Genomic DNA, 23,545 nt, shown 5'->3' on the forward strand with positions numbered 1-23,545 from the left:
TATATATATATATATATATATATATATATACAAAACTCCCATTACCCATAATGAATACAAAACACTTCGTAACAAAGCAAAAAAGCTCATCATGTCAGACCGTAACTCCTACTATTCCACACTCCAAAACAACCATAAGTCAAACCCAAAACAATTCTGAACGGAATTACCTCTCTCCTCAACCCTGGTAAAAAAGAAAACCTCTGCCCAGATCCAAATGCCCCTGGCATTGATTTAGCCACACAATTCAGCTCTTTCTTCATTGATTCCATTGCCAAACTAACAAAATCCTTCTCCAACAATCCAATATGCCCACCTCTATCATCCTCCAGCTCATCCCCCCTCTACTGCTTCCTCCACCCAACCCCCAACTTTCTGTATGAATTCCATCCCTATATCTACTATAAGAAAACTCATATCAAACCTGAAGCCATGCTCAAATGCCCCTGACAATATCCCTTCCTACTTCCTAAAGATCAGCGCAGAAGCTGTAGCCTTCCCCATCTGTATTCTAATCAACCAATCAATCAATGAAAGCTATGTACCACAAGTTTGGAAAAAAGCCTTTATTATCCATCTTCACAAAGGAGAAAACAATAGCAATGTTTCCAGTTTTTGACCCATTGCTATCCTATCCCCCATCTCCAAACTGCTAGAAAAATTTATACATTTACAACTCTTACCCTACCTTATAAACAATCAACTACTAACTCCCACACAACATGGATTCAGGCCCGGTCACAGCACCACCACTGCCCTCCTCTCCTTCTTAGAAGCCATCAACTAAGCCCGTGACACTGGCTGTACAGTTTCCTCTATTCTCCTAGACCTATCAAAGGCTTTCGATACTATCTCTCACAATATTCTACTAACTAAACTTTCCAAGCTAAATCAATCCTTTTCCTTAATTAATTGGTTCACCAGTTACCTCTCTGATAGGCAACAATCAGTTAAGTGGAAGAATGTTAGCTCCCCATTCCTAAGCACTCCAACTGGAGTACCTCAGGATTCCATTTTAGGGCCACTACTGTTTAACATTTTCATAAATGACTTCCACCATGCCATTCCCAAAACTAAACGTATTCAATATGTTGATGATTCAACAATTATTTGCTCTGCTACTTCTACTCCCACTCTCATAAAATGAACTCAAGATGCATTCTCCTCTACTGAAAAATGGATGCTAGATAATCATCTGGCACTTAATGCAACAAAAAACAAACTCAAGATATTTACCCCTTCTAAGACCACCATCATTGATGAAGACACATTCATCATCAATAGTCATAATAATACTCCTCTTGAAATAGTATCCAATGCAAAATTACTCGGTGTGCTCATTGATGACCAGCTGAAGTTCGATATTCACCTACATTCAGACATCAGAAACTTGGAATGCTATATCATCACAATCGCTACATCTCTTCTTCTACCAAACTAATTCTCTCCACCACATACCTCATCCCATCTCTCCTTTATGGTGACCCACTCCTTACTAACCTACAGTCTTCCCTTAAGGCCAAACTAACCTCCTGCTACAATAAAATCTCAAAATTTGCCATAGGTCACCGATGTTCCACTAACCACTGTATTGCTCTTCATAAACTGAATTGGCTACAGCTGTCCCACTATCTCACTTATATCCAACTCATCCAAGCTCACAAACTTATTTTCTCTCCCTCACTCTGCCCCTCTCTAGCTTCCACCTTTAAAATGCACATACCTCATAAACTCCTAAGATCAAACACTCAAAATCTTATTGAACTACACAAACCTGCCTGCCCACCAGGTAAACGTATATTATCATTTTCTTAAGCACACCTCTGGAACTCACTGCCACCACTGATCCATTCCACTAGCAGTCACTCCTCCTTTAAAACCATGCTCCACTCACACCTAACATCTTACTGGGAATGCTACTGTACTACTCCTCCTACATAAACCAAATCTGAAACACAGCCTCTCTCGCAGTACCAGTTCACTTTACTTCTAAAGTAACTAAAAACTGTCTTTCTTTTCTCTTATCACTGTAAGAACCTACTTTCACAAATACTACTTATTATGCTTGTTCTTCCTTTAAATTGTATCTAAAATCATGCTTCTATTTGTACTTGTATACTGTACAAAAGTGTTTATTACATGCTGTGTATTCTGCTGCATGTTTATTATCAAAAATGTTTGTATATTTGTATGCTTTGGAGCTTTTCTCCCCAGGACTCCATTGAAAATGGGCTATCTTAGCCCAATGGACCATCCGGGTAAACCAACTGCAAATAAATAAATAAAATATTACATGCCAGAAGAGGCAAGCACATCTGTCCAGGACAGGAGTAAGGTTATGTATACTATATTGCTGGTGTAAATTATATTTATGTTACAACTGCTTGACCCAGCAATTGCCTTGTTTAGCATGCTGCTAAACACTGTTAGCATTGATTATAACTTGTCTTAGAAAGTATATTGTGTTAATTGCTTGTATAACTGTGTCACCAACCTGCTTATTGCCACATATTCCTGACAGTGCACTTATACAGCAGAGGGAAGTGCCAGGTGTGTAACCATGCAGTGAAGGTGTTGGTCTCCACTAGGTTACCACTAGAGCAATTTATATGCGAGTGACCCATACCATTGTTTTTGATATGCAGGATATATACATTGATCAAGTCTACCTGTCATTTAAGACTGCATTACTGCCCTACCCAATGCCCATCACTGCATCAGGCATGGCAGCTCATTGCATAGGCACAGCCCCTGAGGCCATCCATGAACTTCTCTGATTATCATGCTGGAAAGTGTACCTCTGTAAGCTGGATACAGGCATGTGTCAGCTTTTGCTGGTAGAATTGCATGGGTTTGGAAGTGTGGTATAGTGTCATCCTGTGATATGCATCCCATCTTTGTGGGTATGGCATGGACACATAGTATCACCCCCACTGGGCTATTCAGTTCATATGCACTGTGCTGTTTTTCAAGCCATGCTATGATACCCCTTACACAGTGCTATCCCACTCCAAGACTGTGTCAGTTGTCAAGCATACAAGTGACTGGGTATGCCCCAGGATAACCAGGTCCTGATTGTATGATCTCCTTGCAGGACACATCATCCACAGTACTGCATATGTTAATATTATTGTTGTATTTGTCTTTTGCTTTCTCCTTATCATCAGCTGTTTTATTATTTGTCCTTTGTTGTTTTTTCTCTCCATTTACATTTATTTCTTCTGCAGTGACAGCAATGATGTAGAATGTGAAACACCGGCATCTACCCCAAACTGCACCCAGCTTGCCATCACCTGTTGGTTCTCCAGCATGCTCTATGCTTACTTCTCTGTAAGGTTTTAAAGGTCATCCCATGGAGAGTGACCAGAAGGACTCACAGCTGGCCCCTGGTGCTGCTTCTCCAGCAGGGATTACAGGGTCCTCATTGGGGAGTGGCACTGGGGGAACGCTTGGGTCACCCAGAAAGATCTGCATAGGATGGTGCAGGGGGAGGTGGACCAGCAGTTAGACACACACATTGACTCATTAGACTGAATCCTAATGCATGCGGTGGAGACATGGCCCCAACCACTGAGCCGGCACTGCCTGCATTCAGCCATGATGCCAGAAATAGAGGCAACTGATGTGGTTGGGTTCACCAGTAGTGCAGTTTGGTAGGCAATCCTCACCACACTCTATAACCCATCCTGATGTTCTCCTTATCTCTGTGTCCATAACCCACACCAATTTCTTGTCCAGTCTTTCCCATTACCAACTGCTCACTTTCAATATTTATCACCACCTCTCCTTTGTGCCCCTACCCTTCTGTATTAGCACCTTCCCCATCAGTCTTTGTGTGCTGCTTTCCCTATAACTTACATTGATGTGACCTTGCTTTCATTGCCCTATCCTTTTTTCTTTACTTATTATTAACAAAGGGTGCTTTTCCTACCCAAAAAACTACTTCCCTTCACCATATAACTTTTTCCCACCCATTGTCCTTCTGTATATACTTCTAACTTGCTCCTCCCTATTTTTTCCTAAACTATTTTCCCTATTTTCTTCCCAGTTATACAATGAACGTATAAGGTACTTGGCTGGGAAACTCTTGTATAAGCTATTAGCTGTACCTAGTGTGCATGAGACAGACACTTTGTTGCATGCGTGGACAAGTATTAAGTTGTTCATGTTACCTGCTTGTGTTACTGGGTCTACTTCATGTAACCATCCATACTGCAACTTATGTCTCTATATGATGACTGCCATGTTCACTAGAGAGTACTTTGATTATGTCACCATGGAACTGACAGGGCTATGGTACTTTCCTTTCTTTGCATGCATATGCCTCAATAGACCACATTGCACAAAGATGACAGTACTAAAAATCATTGCATATCAGGTCTAAACAAGTGAAAAGGTTTAAAAAATCATCTACTAGGATAATATCATTTCAGATCCGATGTTAAAAGTTAAAAAAATGTTGTCCTTTCTCAGTTTAAAGATGACATGACATGATGAATTAGTTGGTAATGACAGTGTGGAGCTGCTAGCAGATTTGAAGTAGGAAATGAAGAGTGTGTGATGCAATCTTGTTTTAAATACTTACTAGTGCATGCTATCAGTCATACCAGTATAAGACCAATGTTTCCTACTTACCAGAATTACATATGTGCAAAACGTAAACCGAAAAAGGATAGAGGAAGGCAATATGGCTCAGTTCTAGAACAACTACTGCGCTCTTACAACTCTTTTTTGATACATAATATTTTCATCTCATCACAAAGCACTTTTTACTCCAGAAGAATGACCCAAGTATTTTTATCTAACAACCAATATGACTTCATTGGAAAAGAGCTATTTCAGAACACTGGCAACCTAAGCAAATAACTAACTGTGATATAATTCACTATTTTTTGTTATGTTTTTTATGTAGGTAAAATGAATCATTCTTTGAAAGAACGTATTTTAGAACACTATAGAGATATCAAAAATTGAAAGATACCAATGCTCTAGCACAACACATGCAGAAAGAAGGGCCTGAACATATTTTTATTTTTTTTTGTTTTAGAAATAATAGAAGAAGGAATAAGAGGGGGGGGGGTATACAAAATCAAACAGAGATAGCAGAACATAAGTGGATTTTATATTTTAATGCTGACAAGCCACCTGGCATTAATGGAATGATGTCCCTGAAACCCTTCTTGAAAGCACGTTCACTTAAACATTAATATTATATATTAATATTTTTTACTATATGAAATATTCATGGTCTTGTCAATAGGTATAGGCTTGTTTGCTTTTGATTATTCTTATTCTTAGTGTTTTTGATATATTTGAACAGCCTTTAGAGGTATATATACTTATGTTTTTTACAGGGCTTCCTTCTGAATAGATATGAGCATGTGATTGGATGAAAAAGACTGCAACTCAAGTGATTGGTGGATTACAGTTTTAAATTGCCTTATTTTTAACTATGTAGTAGTCTGAAGAAGTGTTTTGGTTATTGCGACAGTGGTTATTATTTTTGTGTAATAAAGTGCACTTCCTATAAAGCTGTTTGTCGCCTCACAGTAAGACGCTGTCCAGTTCGATTCTCAGCTACAGTGTCTTCTGCGTGGAGACATGTGTGAATGGGCGTACCTTCGTTGAAGGTTGTCCATCAGGGCTGGTAACTCGGTACGTAAAAATCAACTACCAATCATTAGCGGACCGGAGTTCCGCTGTGGCGACCCCTAACCGGGAAAAGCCGAAAGACACAACAACTTGGAGCCGGACCTTTACCTGGATATTTGATTTTTTGTTTTTGAACACTGTCAAATTACTTTGCATGTATTACACCAGGCACTGCAGTTACATCTGAGCTGAATTCAGGGTTGAATTCAAATTCAAAAAATCTGACAAAAAGGTGAAGGCAATCTCAATGGTAGATGGTTTATCATACCTCTAGAGTTTTTTTCATAGATGAGCATAGGATTTACAGACCTAAAAAACAACATTAATTGGCACATCTGTGGCTTACCAAATAGCATCAAATCAGTGGTCAGCTGTTTACAAAGTTGATGGTAGAGAATAGGCAAAGACAAGTAAGATCTTACAAGCTGTAGTAATGGAACATTGTCAAAAGCTTGTGGTAGAGGTTTTGAGATACCACAACTTTTATGATAGAGGAAAAAAAGAAAACAGCGTCAGCATAAACAGGAAGGCATTTCTGGTTTCATCAAAGACATATGTAATAGCCAGAGAAAATAGGTCCAAGGGGTCATTTTTATAAGTGATCATTCAGGTTGTCACAAATGTTCTCCAGAACCCCAAAGCCATTAAGATTGTTAGAGGAGGCACTGAACTAACAGAATATTTTTACTTATGTGAAGATACCTGAAATCAAGTTTTCTGAAGGTGTCGTATCTGTAACGTACTTGAGTCATCAGTACACAGACTGAGCACAGTGTCTTTATGTCTGGTACACTTTAAATGACAATGATATTTTAGGTTCCTTGGTAGCACATTATTCTTGCCTGGACTTGCCATGTGTCTGAACATTTGGCTCAGGTTCTTGTTGAAATCCAAAGATCACAAATGTGATCCACAAAACTGAAATTGTGAAGATGAATATACACTAAGTTCAACACATTAAGACACCCTAAGTTCAACACAGGGGTATATGACAGTACTCCTGTTATTCTAAGGCAGAGTAATTCTATAGTTAGTGTGTATATATATATATATATATATATATATATATATATATATATATATATGTGTGTGTGTGTGTTTGTGTGTGTGTGTGTGTATGTATGTATATATATCCATATCTATATATATATATATATGTGAGCATACTCGTGATTCAGAAAAAAAAAAACAGAAACATGTATTTTAGATCAGATGAAGAGAAACCACACAGAGGATTGGAAAATGCCAGATACCCCAGAACTGATGCATACTTCCTTACAAATGTCATACTTCAAAGTAAATATTCTCCATAGGGCTGATTAACTTATTTTCTAGTTGATATGATACTATCATAGCCAAACAAAACAGTTCAATTAAATATGTAAACCTCACAGCTCGAGGCATGTTATAACTGAACTAGATCAACATTACATTTCATGCACTCTGTGGGCTAATCGTACACTGCAGTGAAATTCTAGAGACTGCTGAGGTTTTCTTTAAATCACTCAGTGGAATAAATTGGGATCCACTAGCATTTCCAGTGGCTAGCACATGGCTAATTAGCATTAGCCACGCCCCCCAAATTGCATCATACTTATCATACATTTTTGCCAGCAAGACTGACCTCCACAAAGATACTCCTGCTAATGGTAAACATCAATTGTAGGGCAGTATAAGAATCAGAAAGGCTTACGGGGGGGTTGACAACTTTAAGATTTTCTTCTCAAAGTTCTGAATTTCAGTTTTTGATCATTTCAAAAGTGAAGTGGAATTTTTGACTACTTGCAACTACTCATAAGAATAACATAAAGATGAACGAGTCATTCATATGCCAAGATAGCACCAAACATGAAAATTATAAAATGAGTGAAGGAAGACTAGTTTATTTTCAGCCAAGATTTTTTTTCTTGCCAACAGTCTGGCCATAAACAAGGCAAAAGCATAAATCAGCAGAGTTGCCATGGCAGGTCCTTCAGTAAAACATTAGTTTTGTATTGATATGTCAGGTAAAGACATCTGCAAAAGACATCCACGAAAAACTGACAGAGCGAACACAGCAGCAGCAGCTGAATTAGCTGTAAAAAACGTTTTATTAAAAACCAGAGGTAAGCGCTTTCACATAAAAATGCTTCTTCAGACCTATAAAACAGACACAAAACAAAGGCAATATATATAAACTGAAATATTCAAAACATCCAATGACACAGCTTGCCTAATTAAACATAGAACACTTCTTAAAAACATATAACCAACACAAAGGTAAAAAGCCAGGGATCCTTCCAATGATCATAAACTAACAGGATGCTCTGGTCCCAAAACAGAACTACTTGGGCAGTCTACGTTTCTTCAAGTAGGGCTTAATAGACGCCCGTTCATTCAACCCAGCACCTCTGTGGGCTCTTAGAATAATTATCCAATTATTCTCCCTAAATTCTGTGGAATTACATATGTCACTAATCCTTATACTGGGATAAATGACATCAATCACCCTAAACGTAAAATGGTGTGATTCACCTCTTTCACTAACATGTTTCGAAAGGGCATTACAATCAATGCCCTTTCTAATACTGTAAATATGTTCCGTCATTCTTTCACGTAGTGAACGATTGGTCTTCCCTATGTAGAAAGAGTGACATACTGAACAGCAAGCAAGGTATACCACATTAGATGATTGACAATTAGCATTCACCTTAAAAACAAATTCCTTCTTGAGATCCGGATGTAAAAAAGACTCAGAGGTATCAATATACATACAGAAATTACATTTACCACATGGTAGGATGACCCCTATATTGGACAACCTATGGCCCACCTTCTGATCACCACATAACATCCTTTTTAAATTAAATCTATTCCTAAAAACAAATGTGGGACTAGGACCAACAATACTCCCTAGTTCTTGGTCCACTTGCAAAATGGACCAATATTGATGGAAAATATCACATACTGCTCTCTGATCTCTAGTAAAAAACAACGGAACCCTGACAACATCAGGCGGGTTCAAAGTACTAGATGGACATGCCAACTCTAAAGTTCCGGGTCCAAAATAAGGAGCTGCTTTCCCTTGTCTAAGGTCTTCTAAGTCTGATTACATATCCAGAATTTCCCCAATACCATAACCTCGAGACACCAATCTTTGTTCTAGCTGCCTGATTTCAGAGTAAAACCCCTCAGGGGATGGATTGAGTCTCGAAGCTCTAATACCTTGGCCACGTATTAGATTACGAAACACATAATTGAGGTGCATGCTAGATCTACTAAGTAAAGTTTTCCTAAAACAAGTTTTACGATAAACCCCAGTATTAATAATAACTCCTGGGAGCTTCTCAATAAACAATTCTAAAAACTCAATCCTGTCACATAAAAAAGTCATAGTGAATTTTAAGCACTCACATAAACTATTGACCTCTTCAGAAAACAACTCCAGATCAATAGAAGAGCCACGCCAGAGGAGGAAGACGTCATCAACAAAATGTCGATAAAAAACTACGTTGTTAACAAATGTCTCCACTTTGAAGAGAACTTCATGTTCCCAATGTGCCAGGAACATATTGGTGTAGCTATTGGCACAAGGTGTGCCCATAACTACGCCATGTTTCTGTGAAAAGAAATCATCCCCAAAAACAAAAATATTGTTCTCAAGGACTATTTCTAAAAGAAAACATACCAGTTCAATCCTGGTGTTATCATAAGAACTGTGTGAACTCAAGTATTCTTGAATATAACTCAGCCCCAATTCATTGGGTATCATAGTAAACAAAGACTGTATATCCAAGGTTACAAAAATCACAGTCTCCAAGTACACATCACCTTTAAGACATTCATACAAATCTAAGAGAAACTGTTTTGAATCTTGAAGAACCACCTTATTCATAGTGATCACTGGTCTCAAGTGTTTCTCTATAAAGATCAACAGGGGTTCAGTAATCCAACCACCCCCAGAAACAATTGGGCGCATCGGTGGATTCCTCATATTCTTATGAACTTTCGGCAGCCCTTGTATCACAGGTATCAAAGGATCAGATACCATAAGAAATTTAAATGTTTCTTCAGAGATCAAACCTGTGTTAAAGACCTCTATAATGGACTTCGAGACCATACTGATGATCTTAAGCACACCTATGGAATCTATCCTTTGATAAAAAGAGCTATCGTTAAGCAACTCTATCATAGAGGTGATATACTGTTGATCATCCATAACAACAATAGAACCCCTCTTATCAGCAGGTCTAATACGAATATCTATGTCTTCTTTCAAGGACTTCAATGCTCGTCTTTCACTGACACTAAGATTGAACTTCTTGCCAGGTCTAAAACAACCAGAGTATTCATTAAAATATTTATAAATACTATCTTCAGTGAGTTTAGAGTAAGCCTACACAAGGGGATGATTCAATGGAATAAAGGTACTCAATTACCTCCACTCAGGAATGTAGGATAGGACCCAACCTCATCATTTTGCCCAGTAAAAGAAATATTGCCATAATGATAGCGTAGCATGACATTTCTACAAAAGACCTTAAGGTCTAACACCGTATCAGTCAATTTACTATTATCAGAGGGGATGAAGGTTAAACCTTTACATAAAAGATTATATTCATCATCACTCAAACAATGTGATGAGATATCAATAATCAATGATTGGGTACCTTCCCTCATATTTTCTTCAGAGACTGGCTCTGCGACATCTCTTCTGAGAGTTTTCTCTTCTGGTGGCCCCGACTCATGGACCTGCTCCGTCTCCCAAACTGTTCGACTCGAACAAGTAACGGAAAAGGGAGATCACCTGAGGATACTTCAACACACGGTAAATTATCTAGTTGATTAAAACTATTCATCTTATCTTTCTGCCTTACTACACTATCCAGGTTTAACTTAGTATTATTAATCAGAACCTTCGGATTCAAAGGCTGTCCTGGTATCTCAGAGGTAGCAGCAGAATACCTATTAACTAAAGGCATAGTACTCTTGTCATTTACTGCAACAGATACCACATCAGTAGAGTTATTAACAAAATTGGAAGGAGCACAAGTTTTAAATGAATCAACGTCATTAATAGGTGTAATGCTATCATCAGAAACTAAAACAGAACCATTTCGGGTTCCACTGGAAAACGTAGTGGGTTCAACAGTCACGTTCCGAACAGCTGGAGCAGGAACAGTTCCACTAACAGTCTCAACAGTCTTAGCGGTCACTCTCGAAGCACTCTGTTCTGTCCGTGACCAAACAAACACTTGTCCAAGTCTAAAAGCATTAGAGTCCCTTACTATCTTGTTCCGCTTCTGTTGCACAAGCTTGCGTTCCAAAACGGCAACACCATCCAGCACACTTTCCATCATAGGATTAAGCAAGTCATTAGAATAATTATTAAACAATAACTTCTGTTTAGCGACCAATTCGCTTCTTAATTTATCCTCTACAGGAGTAAAGAATTCATTCAGTAAACGCATATACTTAGCGCTTACCTCTAAATTCAGCTGCTGCCATCTTGCCAAAAGTTCAGGAAAATGAGAACCCTGTGTGGGCATATTTAAAACACGGAGACCACGAGGAACAATCCCATTCTCAAGGCAATATTCAAAATGTTGTCTTTGCAATTGAAGCCTTTTCAGCTTCAAAAAATCATGTTCAGTGGTCTCCAAATGTTGTTGTATTTCCTCACGTACTCGGGTCATGGTGAGGTCATCATTGTTCTCTGTAGTCAGAAGCAAACTGCGATCCTTCTCAAGATATCTGCAGTAACGTTGTGATAGTTTATTAATCAATCTGCCACTACTGGCCGGATTATAGTCCAACTCAATGGTCTCGTTCACAGTTTCTGCCATGCCAATGTGGATAAAGGCGTAAACGAAATAAAGACAAAAACCAAAAAGAACGCCAATCCACAATGTAAACACTCGATCAGAAATAAAATAATGAGCAAACCACATCTACGAAAAACTGACAGAGCGAACACAGCAGCAGCAGCTGAATTAGCTGTAAAAAACGTTTTATTAAAAAAATGCTTCTTCAGACCTATAAAACAGACACAAAACAAAGGCAATATATGCAAACTGAAATATTCAAAACATCCAATGACACAGCTTGCCTAATTAAACATAGAACACTTCTTAAAAACATATAACCAACACAAAGGCAAAAAGCCAGGGATCCTTCCAATGATCATAAACTAACAGGATGCTCTGGTCCCAAAACAGAGCTACTTGGGCAGTCTACGTTTCTTCAAGTAGGGCTTAATAGATACCCATTCATTCAACCCAGCACCTCTGTGGGCTCTTAGAATAATTATCCAATTATTCTCCCTAAATTCTGTGGAATTACATATGTCACCCATCCTTATACTGGGATAAATGACATCAATCACCCTAAACGTAAAATGGTGTGATTCACCTCTTTCACTAACATGTTTCGAAAGGGCATTACAATCAATGTCCTTTCTAATACTGTAAATATGTTCCCTCATTCTTTCACGTAGTGAACGATTGGTCTTCCCTACGCAGAAAGAGTGACATACTGAACAGCAAGCAAGGTATACCACATTAGATGATTGACAATTAGCATTCACCTTAAAAACAAATTCCTTCTTGAGATCCGGATGTAAAAAAGACTCAGAGGTATCAATATACATACAGAAATTACATTTACCACATGGTAGGGTGACCCCTATATTGGACGACCTATGGCCCACCTTCTGATCACCACATAACATCCTTTTTAAATTAAATCTATTCCTAAAAACAAATGTGGGACTAGGACCAACAATACTCCCTAGTTCTTGGTCCACTTGCAAAATGGACCAATATTGATAGAAAATATCACATACTGCTCTCTGATCTCTAGTAAAAAACAACGGAACCCTGACAACATCAGGCGGGTTCAAAGTACTAGATGGACATGCCAACTCTAAAGTTCCGGGTCCAAAATAAGGAGCTGCTTTCCCTTGTCTAAGATCTTCTAAGTCTGACCACATATCCAGAATTTCCACAATACCATAACCTCGAGACACCAATCTTTGTTCTAGCTGCCTAATTTCAGAGTAAAACCCCTCAGGGGATGGATTGAGTCTCGAAGCTCTAATACCTTGGCTACGTATTAGATTACGAAACACATAATTGGGGTGCATACTAGATCTACTAAGTAAAGTATTCCTAAAACAAGTTTTACGATAAACCCCAGTATTAATAATAACTCCCGGGAGCTTCTAAATAAATAATTCTAAAAACTCAATCCTGTCACATGAAAAAGTCATAGTGAATTTTAAGCACTCACATAAACTATTGACCTCTTCAGAAAACAACTCCAGATCAATAGAAGAGCCACGCCAGAGGAGGAAGACGTCATCGACAAAACATCGATAAAAAACTATGTTGTTAACAAATGTCTCCACTTTGAAGAGAACTTCATGTTCCCAATGTGCCAGGAACATATTGGCTTAGCTATTGGCACAAGGTGTGCCCATAGCTACGCCATGTTTCTGTGAAAAGAAATCATCCCCAAAAACAAAAATATTGTTCTCAAGGACTATTTCTAAAAGAAAACATACCAGTTCAATCCTGGTGTTATCATAAGAACTGTGTGAACTCAAGTATTCTTGAATATAACTCAGCCCCAATTCATTGGGTATCATAGTAAACAAAGACTGTATATCCAAGGTTACAAAAATCACAGTCTCCAAGTACACATCACCTTTAAGACATTCATACAAATCTAAGAGAAACTGTTTTGAATCTTGAAGAACCACCTTATTCATAGTGATCACTGGTCTCAAGTGTTTCTCTATAAAGATCGACAGGGGTTCAGTAATCCAACCACCCCCAGAAACAATTGGGTGCATCGGTGGATTCCTCATATTCTTATGAACTTTTGGCAGCCCTTGTATCACAGGTATCAAAGGATCAGATACCATAAGAAATTTAAATGTTTCTTCAGAGATCAAACCTGTGTTAAAGACCTCTATAATGGACTTCGAGACCATACTGATGATCTTAAGCACACCTATGGAATCTATCCTTTGATAAAAAGAGCTATCATTAAGCATCTCTATCATAGAGGTGATATACTGTTGATCATCCATAACAACAATAGAACCCCCCTTATCAGCAGGTCTAATACGAAGGTCGATCTTTATAGAGAAACGGTCTTTGTTTACTATGATACCCAATGAATTGGGGCTGAGTTATATTCAAGAATACTTGAGTTCACACAATTCTTATGATAACACCAGGATTGAACTGGTATGTTTTCTTTTAGAAATAGTCCTTGAGAACAATATTTTTGTTTTTGGGGATGATTTCTTTTCACAGTAACATGGTGTAGCTATGGGCACACCTTGTGCCAATAGCTACGCCATTATGTTCCTGGCACATCGGGAACATGAAGTTCTCTTCAAAGTGGAGACATTTGTTAACAACGTAGTTTTTTATCAACGTTTTGTCTATGATGTCTTCCTCCTCTGGCGTGGCTCTTCTATTGATCTGGAGTTGTTTTCTGAAGAGGTCAATAGTTTATGTGAGTGCTTAAAATTCACTATGACTTTTTCATGTGACAGGATTGAGTTTTTAGAATTTTTTATTGAGAAGCTCCCATGAGTTATTATTAATACTGGGGTTTATTGTAAAACTTGTTTTAGGAATACTTTGCTTAGTAGATCTAGTATGCACCCCAATTATGTGTTTCGTAATCTAATATGTGGCCAAGGTATTAGAGCTTCAAGACTCAATCCATCCCCTGAGGGGTTTTACTCTGAAATTAGGCAGCTAGAACAAAGATTGGTGTCTCGAGGTTATGGTATTGAGGAAATTCTGGATATGTGGTCAGACTTAAAAGATCTTAGACAAGGGAAAGCAGCTCCTTATTTTGGACCTGGAACTTTAGAGTTGGCATGTCCATCTAGTACTTTGAACCCGCCTGATGTTGTCAGGGTTCCGTTGTTTTTTACTAGAGATCAGAGAGCAGTATGTGATATTTTCCATCAATATTGGTCCATTTTGCAAGTGGACCAAGAACTAGGGAGTATTGTTGGTCCTAGTCCCACATTTGTTTTTAGGAATAGATTTAATTTAAAAAGGATGTTATGTGGTGATCAGAAGGTGGGCCATAGGTCGTCCAATACAGGAGTCACCCTACCATGTGGTAAATGTAATTTCTGTATGTATATTGATACCTCTGAGTCTTTTCTACATCCGGATCTCAAGAAGGAATTTGTTTTTAAGGTGAATGCTAATTGTCAATCATCTAATGTGGTATATCTTGCTTGCTGTTCAGTATGTCACTCTTTCTACGTAGGGAAGACCAATCGTTCACTGCGTGAAAGAATGAGGGAACATATTTACAGTATTAGAAAGGACATTGATTGTAATGCCCTTTCGAAACATGTTAGTGAAAGAGGTGAATCACACCATTTTACGTTTTGGGTGATTGATGTCATTTATCCCAGTATAAGGATGGGTGACATACGTAATTCCACAGAATTTAGGGAGAATAATTGGATAATTATTCCAAGAGCCCACAGATGTGCTGGGTTGAATGAACGGGTGTCTATTAAGCCCTACTTGAAGAAACGTAGACTGCCCAAGTATCTCTTTTGGGACCAGAGCATCCTGTTAGTTTATGATCATTGGAAGGATCCCTGGCTTTTTGCCTTTGTGCTGGTTATATGCTTTTAAGAAGTGTTCTATGTTTAATTAGGCAAGCTGTGTCATTGGATGTTTTGAATATTTCAGTTTGCATATATTGCCTTCGTTTTGTGTCTGCTTTACAGGTCTGAAGAAGCATTTTTATGTGAAAGCGCTTACCTCTGGTTTTTAATAAAACGTTTTTTACAGTTAATTCAGCTGCTGCTGCTGTGTTCGCTCTGTCAGTTTTTTGTGGATGTGGATTGCTCATTATTTTATTTCTGATCGAGCGTTTACATTGTGGATTGGCGTTCTTTTTGGTTTTTACATCTGCAAAAGAGGCAGACGTTCTCCAGGCTGAGAAAAACTGTGAAAGCATTTGTTATACATTCATTTGAAAATAGTTATTTATTTTTGATGGTGCATTCCATTTTGGCTTTAGCTTTAGTCAAAAATCAGTCTCATACCTTTTTACACAATGGCAAGTTTAGCAGGAAATAAATAATACGTTTTCATTTTGTCAACAATATTTATACTTCTATTAACTATTTTCCCTGTTATGCAACCTCTGTAGGAAAACTGTGGAGTATTCTGATTTTCGCTTCTCTACCATGATGTTTCTTTTGACCCAGTATGCTGTACACATCTTATGTTTGTCTTAGAAGTCTTGAAGAATTTAATAATCATTGCTCTTGGTTGATTCCTAGAATCTGGTTCTGCTCTGACTAATTTATGTACCACATAAGATAAATTTGTACTTGTCTTTCTTCTTGATATATATTTTAAAATGACTGTAAAATTCTGATGCACTATTTTATACCATAGCTGCCTTTGATCCCAAGTTTTTCAGAAATAGCAACAACTTATAGATTATAATTCCTGGACTATTGTTTCCAAATCCATGCGTGTTTTCTTGTTATAACAAAGACAATTTACACTGCATTTCCTTACTTTGGTATTTGGCAGATCCAGTTCTGCCTGTATAATGCTTTACAGTACTGACTGTCATCTCACACTGAGAAATTTGCTTTATCCTAACATTACTGTTGACTGTAATGCATTTTAATGGTTAACTTAACTGTTTAGCCACATCTGCTAGCACACCCATTTTCAGGATAACAACACCTGCCCAGTCTGACACCTGCCACTTAAGAGGACCACCTTCAACAATGAATGCCAAATCTAATTTTCATCAGTTTGCATTAAATTAGGAATGCTACTGAAATACAATGCATTCAAGTTTGTCTCAGGTTTAAAAGAAGACGTAAATGAGTTTCCACTACTAAAGGTGTCTCAGAAAAAATACAAACAAGGCAAAAAATGCTAAGTATACCACCACAGTTTAAAAATCCCACTTCAATGCACGGAGTTGAAAGCTGGTCGGAAAAGATAAAAACGGGTAAAGCATCAAACAATAAGAAGTGCTGAGTACACTACCACAGTTAAAATTCCACTTTAATGTACAAGTAAAAGCTGATAACAAAGAATAAAATAGGTGAAGCATCCAACGATAAGCGCTTTCTGCAGGTTTGCCTTCTTCAGATTGTAACTTCCTGTGCTTCATTCCTAGTATTTAAATCTGTGTTCACCAATCAGTTAGTTTCCATGCCTGCACGCCTTCAAAGCGTAATTGTCCAATCTCTTGCAGGAACAACAGAGGTGAGCCTCCAGTTTCTAACCAATGGGAAGACATTTAGACGTTAAAACAAGTTTCAATGAATTCTTCACTTCCAAACCTAAAGCGATCAACTCAAGTTTCAGTGGCATTTTCAATACCATTTATCCTATGTCTCAATAAAGAGGCATTCACTGACTAACTATTAAACAAAAGATCTCAGTTCGACATGCTTTTAGTGGCTGTGGCCTTCGGAGTATAATCAATCTGTCTCCAGCACAAAAGCAAAGACAGGCCTCCAATTTTAACCAATAGAAAGCCACATGCGGTTTAGGACAGGCTTTAAAGGGACCACAGTATTTAAGACTGTAGGACGATTGGCTCTTAAATTATTAATCCATGCAATTTTGCATATCTCTGTGTTATTTTGAATGTCCCCTCCTCTGTATCCCATAGGTAGACATTCTATAACTTTGAAACTGAATGCATGAGTTGGATTCGATAAAATATGATAAGCTAATGCATTTTTCACACCCTTTTGGTGAATATCTCGAAGATGTCGTAGGGCCCTATCTTTCAGCTGTTTGTCAGTTTTGTCTGTGTAGAAACAGGTACAAAGATGGCAATCTGCTAAGTAGACAAGATGTTCACTATTGCAGGTTGCTTTGACATTAATCATATATCTCTTTCAGGTCTATATTATAATATCGACATCTTAAAATGTTGAATCTCACTTGTTCAACACAAAAATGTCGAATTCCAAGGTTCCTGAATGGCCAAATCACCAATTTCTTTCCAATGGAAAGAAATCGGTTGGCCGTTCTGTTACACCTACCCTTTCCCTGACTGTAGTGCGGTCTTGAAGCTAGAATATTTAGTTAGGGGGGGTGTGGGGGGCATAGTCCCCCACATTGGGGGGGTAAATATGTTTGTTTTTGTGTGGCGTTGGTGTTTGGCCAACCAATTTCTTTCCATTGGAAAGAAATCAGTGATTTGGCCATTCGGGAACCTTGGAGTTCGACATATTCGTGTTGAACAAGTGGGATTCGACATTTTAAGATGTCGATATTATAATATAGACCCATCTCTTTCCTGTTGTTGGGTGGACAAAGGTATTACTGTTGTCAATGAAATGGCAGGCTTTACATCTGCCACATTTATGTGTACCTTGTCTCAGGATGTTGGTTTGATTTTTACAAAGGCCATCTTTATTGCAAAGGAGTCTCTTAATATTCTTCTTATTTTTGAATGTGAACCTTGGTCGTTCACCTACAATACTTTTTATTTTTTTATCTTCAGTAAGAATGGGCCAGAATATTTTGATGACATCACATATTTGCTTGTTGTCTGTACTAAAAGTAAGGACACAATTCAAATTAGATCTTTCAGAGTTCCTAGCAACTTGGGATGTGGCCAATGTTGGATTATCAACATTGTGTCTAGAAAAGTAGGGGTGTCCTTTGGTACGTCTTATAACTTCAGGATGTATTCTGGCTGTTAGATCATTTTCATTATAGCCTCGTTCAGACAGATGTTCTACTAATTGCTTGCATTCTTTCTAAAATGTGTGCTCATCTGTGCATAGCCTAGATATCCGTGTAAGCTGATTCTCATAAATATTCCTATAGACAAATCCAGGATCCATACTACTTTTATGCAGAAAATGGTTTTTCGAAGTACTCTTCCTGTGGATACTCGTACTTATTCCTGTAGCCTGGTCTAACTGTAAGCATATATCAAAGAAATCTATCTCTTTCCTTGAATGCTATACCGTAAATTTCAGAAACTCAGTGGTGTTTTCAAGGTATTCACAGAAATGCTTGAGTTGGTCCTCATTCCCCTTCCATAGAATAAAAATATAATCCACAAAACATCCATAATACATGATGTTTGTCATCCAGGGATTGATATCACATAAGACATGTGCTGATTCCCATTGTGCCAAAATTATGTTAGAATAACTATTGGCACATGGGGTATCCATTGCCATGCCCCACACTTGCCTCAGTTTGCATTAAATTAAGAATGCTACTGAAATACAGTGCATTCAAGTTTGGCTCAGGTTTAAAAGAAGTACCTCTTACCATCTCAAGCTATGTTTAGCTATTAGACTAATGACTGACTTTTAACGTACAGTGGCTGCAACTTTCTGCATAGCCTTGCCTTGCAAAACTCTCTCAAGTGGCTTTTCATGTTCAACTGAAGGTAGTAAAAAATTTCAATATCTCTTTTCTTTATAGAACAGATTAGTTTAGGTGGAAGCATGGCTTAAATGTTACTACAGTTGACTAATCATTTTGTGACATGTTCGAACTACTTTCATTAAAAAGTATGTTTAGACAGGCATATGAACTGCAAGTTACTGATAGATATTCAAAAAGCCCCAACATGGCGGTGCTGTTGCTTTTTCAGGACTCTGCTCTCATGCATCTTTCTGCTTACCCAATCCACAAAGTACAGTTGTGTACACTTACCACAAATATAGATGTTTGAGTCTATTCACTGTTGCAGTCATCACACTTGGGTTATCTGCCTGCAGGTAGCCCTCAGTTGGCCCGAATACCAGAGACTTGGGATTTCTGCGTCGGATGCTGTCGCCTCTTCCATGACATCAGGTCATCAGGGGTAAAAAACAGGCAGCCGACACCATTACATCAGTTTTTCTTGCCCCAAATGTCAGGAGCCCCCCAAATAGGAAGCTAGTATAGAGTGTGGAACACCACCAGTAAAAGGTAAATACCACTGCCATTAAAAATGACCATAGAGAGGATAGGTAGAAAGAATAGAGAACACCAAGGGGCTGGAGAGAGGGAAACCAGGACTGCAACCATGAATACCCTCGAACATTTACATTTATGGTATGTGTACACAACTGTACTATGTTCTTCGTGTTTCACTGCTGCAGTCATCACACTTGGGTTGATTCCCAAAGCTGAGGAAGGGTGGAGGCAGTCACGTAGTGTTAGGGCTGGCTAGCAGGCCTTGTAAGACTGCTGTAGCAAAACCAGCTCTGGATTTAGAAAAAATAGGTAAGTGGTAATGCTTGGTGAAGGTGTGTGCAGAACTCCAGGTTGCAGCTTCCAGAATGTCCGTAGTAGGGACTCCCCTGAGAAATGCTGTAGAGGTGGAAGTAGCCCTAGTGGAATGTGTTCTGATCCCCTGTGGGGTAGGTTTTCCATGGTGCTTGTAGCAGAAATGGATGCAGTGTGCTATCCATTTGGAAATGGTTTGCTTTGAAATGGCCTTGCCCTCTGCCCCTGTAGCAAAGCTGACTAGCAGCTGAAAGGTTTAGTCCTGTCAAGGTAGAATCTGAGCTGTCTGTGCACATCCAAGGAGTGCATGATTCTTTTCCCTTTATTCTGAGGATTAGGGAAGAAGGTTGGCAAATGGATGGATTGGTTTAGAGCCACACTGGACACCACCTTAGGCATAAAGGACAGGTTAGTCCCGAGGGAAACCCTGTCAGCATGGAAAATAATGAAGGGTTCCAGAGCCATTAGTGCCTGTAACTCAGACACTCTTCTTGCTGAAGTTATGGCTAAAAGCAAGGCTGTTTTCCAAGAAAATAATTTTAACTCTGCTGAAGCAGCAGGTTCAAAAGGGGGAAGCGTGAGCTTTTCTAGTACAAAGTTAAGGTCCCAGGCAGGGGTGGGTGCTCACCTAGGGGGCCTTAAGTTGTTAGCCCCTCTTAGGAACTGTTTGATGAGAGGGTGAGAAAATAGAGGTGTCTCAGTATTATAATGAGCTGAGATGGCAGAGGCATGAATCTTAATGGAGGAGAAGGATAGGTCTCTGTGGCATAGCTCTGCTAGGTAATCAAGGATTTGAAGTAAGGAAGGCACTGCTGTGTCCTTTCCTTGAGACTAATTCCAAGAACAATATCTTTTCCACTTTTCAGCATAGGATTTCCTAGTACTAGGCCTTCTGGCCTCAAGAATGACGTCCAGCATCTGTTTGCTGAGGGTTGCTGGTGGTGTATTTAGGGGATAAGCCAGGCTGCAAGGTTTAGGGTTTGCAACTGTGGATGCAAAATCTGTCCCTCCTGCTGAGACAGCAAGGAAGATGTCTGATGAAGGTGCCAGGGTGGCACAGTTGTCAGACTGCGTAAGAGTGGGTACCAGTGCTGGCGTGGCCAGTCTGGGGCAGTATGAATTTCCCTTGGCCTGTCCTGTTTGATCTTGAGTAGTACTTTTGAGAAGAGTGGCAGAGGGGGAAAGGCATAAATTGAGAGGTTTTCCCATTTGAAGGATAGGGCATCCACCTTCCATAAGGGGGTGGCTTACCACTCACTGTTTTTGAGGTGGAAGCACTCCATTGTTTAGATCTCTGCATACCCTGAGACTGTAGTCTTGGTGGTCTGTTTCCCCTGGGTTTGGACTGAAAAGGCCTGGGAGGGGCTGGAAAGGACCAGTTTTTAGAAGGCCAATGCCTACTGAATCTAGGTGGCTGCACTTGCACGAATTCTTTAACAGTTTGCATAGATTTAGCTTTTTCTTCCATCTTTTTAAGAACCTCTTCTGCTTTGGTGCCAAACAAGCAGTCCTTATTTAATGGAGAATCTAGTAATTTTGATTTGACATGATCTGGCAAGGTTTGTTTCTTCAGCCAAGCATGCCTTCTCAGTACAGACCCAGTGACTTCAGCCCTGCATGATGCTTCTAGGGCATCAAAGCCACACTGCAAAGTATGCTTACTAACTTGATTTGCAGAATGCATTAAGTCTTGTAAATCTTTATTTTCCGTACAATCTGGAAGTAACACCATTTTTTGTTTAATTAGTTCCATAATATGTTACTGGTACTTCAACATGTGAAACTGGCAATTCAATGCCCTGATGGCAAGAGTTGCGGCGGTATATGCCTTCTTACCCCATCTGTTTAAAGCTCTGGAATCCCTGTCTAAAGGGGTAGGGTTTTTGGCTGTAGTAGTCTTAATACCTTTAGGTCCCTGGGAAATGGCCTCTAGATCCGCAGTAGGATTCTTAAAGAGAAATTTGTGAGAATCAGGTACTCTGTAGTACCTGTCAGGTTTTCTAGGGGCCGGTGGTAAAGTGTCTGGAGTAAGACTGGATTCCATAAAGACATCATCTGCAACATCCAGGACAGGGGTATAGCTAGAGGCCTGTGCTGAGGCAACTCTAAAAATTCTCTGAGTCTCTTTGTGGACTGAGGGTAGTCCTGACATTCCCAGTGGAAATGCTCTCTTAAAGTAAGCAAGGTTTCACCAAAAGAAAAATCCTCTGGAGGGCAGGCAGGGGGAATGGATTCCTCTACATCCGAATCCTCATAAGTTGATAAAGGCATGTCCTGGTAATCAGAAGAGTCAGAGTCATCGGACTCCTGGTCTGTAGACTCAGAATGAAACTCAATTCTTTGTCTCTTAGCAGGGAGAGGCTGGCTTCCCCTAATTAGGGTAATAATCTCTTCAGCCATTCTAAGCATCTGTTTTTGCAGCATGGGAGCTTAAGCATGCACTTTGGTCATCAGTTTTCTAGGTGTAGTGCGTACTCTGGGCCCAAGAAACTCGGTAGTTTTAGCTAAATACGAAGTTTTTGGTTTAATGCGAACATCGGTAGGTCGGAATACACCCTCAGAAGCCAGTGCCTGCACAGCAGCTTCGGACCCATCCAAGGTAGAGACATCTGCACGTTCGATAGTCGAAGAAGCATCTCGTGGCATACCAGACTCCGAATGGGTCTCAGCAGAGGCCTGTGAATCTGTAGAAGCCGACATCAGGGGCTGCAAAGGTGCCTCACTGAGTACCGGCAGACTGGCGACTAGCTTAACGGAAGTGCCGTCGGCAGTTTTGAACCTATGCGGTCTATCTCTGTCTTTATCTTTATGTTTTTTCAGAAGATTGGTAGACAGATGCCTTATCAAAGCCATTTCAGAATATGGAGAATGAGAGTGAAAGAATTTAATGACAAAGATAGCCCGATGATGAATGGTTTGGGCATTAAACAAAGCATAAAACCAACAGCGAGGTACTTTGTGGTCTGGGCCTAAACAGGTGACGCAGTAAGAATGAAAATCTCTGTGAGGTATTTGCTTGCCACAGGCAAGACAAATTGTTAACTTTTTTTGATATCAGTTAGAGCAAGAAAAAAGTATCCCCAATGGGGTACTTAGCTTTAGAAGACTTCAGGTTTGAAACTCGAAAAATGAAAATTTCAGGTAGCGGCCGACCAGCACTTGTGAACTGCTTCTGCTTCAGGCTCCTTCTCGGCAAGAAAGACTGATGTAATGGCATCGGCTACCTGTTTTATACCCCTGACGACCTGACGACATGGAAAAGGCGACAGCATCCGATGCAGAAATCCTAAGACTCTGGTATTCGGGCTGACTGAGGGCTACCTGCAGGCAGATAACCCAAGTGTGATGACTGCAACAGTGAAACATGAAGAACATTGGGCTTTTCCCATTCTGTTCTGCTAAATTGGTTCATAGAAATATTTGTTGCCACAGTGGTGTCAGATTCATCTTTTGCCTGTTGTTCTATGAGAATTGCTACATAACATTTCTGTGAGATACTACCCAATTTTGACAAACTGACACTTCCAAAGCCTGTACCCTTACTATGGAATGACAAGATGCAACAAATATATGATTGTACATCACACTGTTTATCAGTCTTTTAATCCTAGATGACTACTAGTTCTTCATCT

This window comes from Protopterus annectens, chromosome 6.part1 (genome assembly GCF_019279795.1).
Source record: "Protopterus annectens isolate FY-2018-M chromosome 6.part1, PAN1.0, whole genome shotgun sequence".
NCBI lineage: Eukaryota > Metazoa > Chordata > Ceratodontiformes > Protopteridae > Protopterus > Protopterus annectens.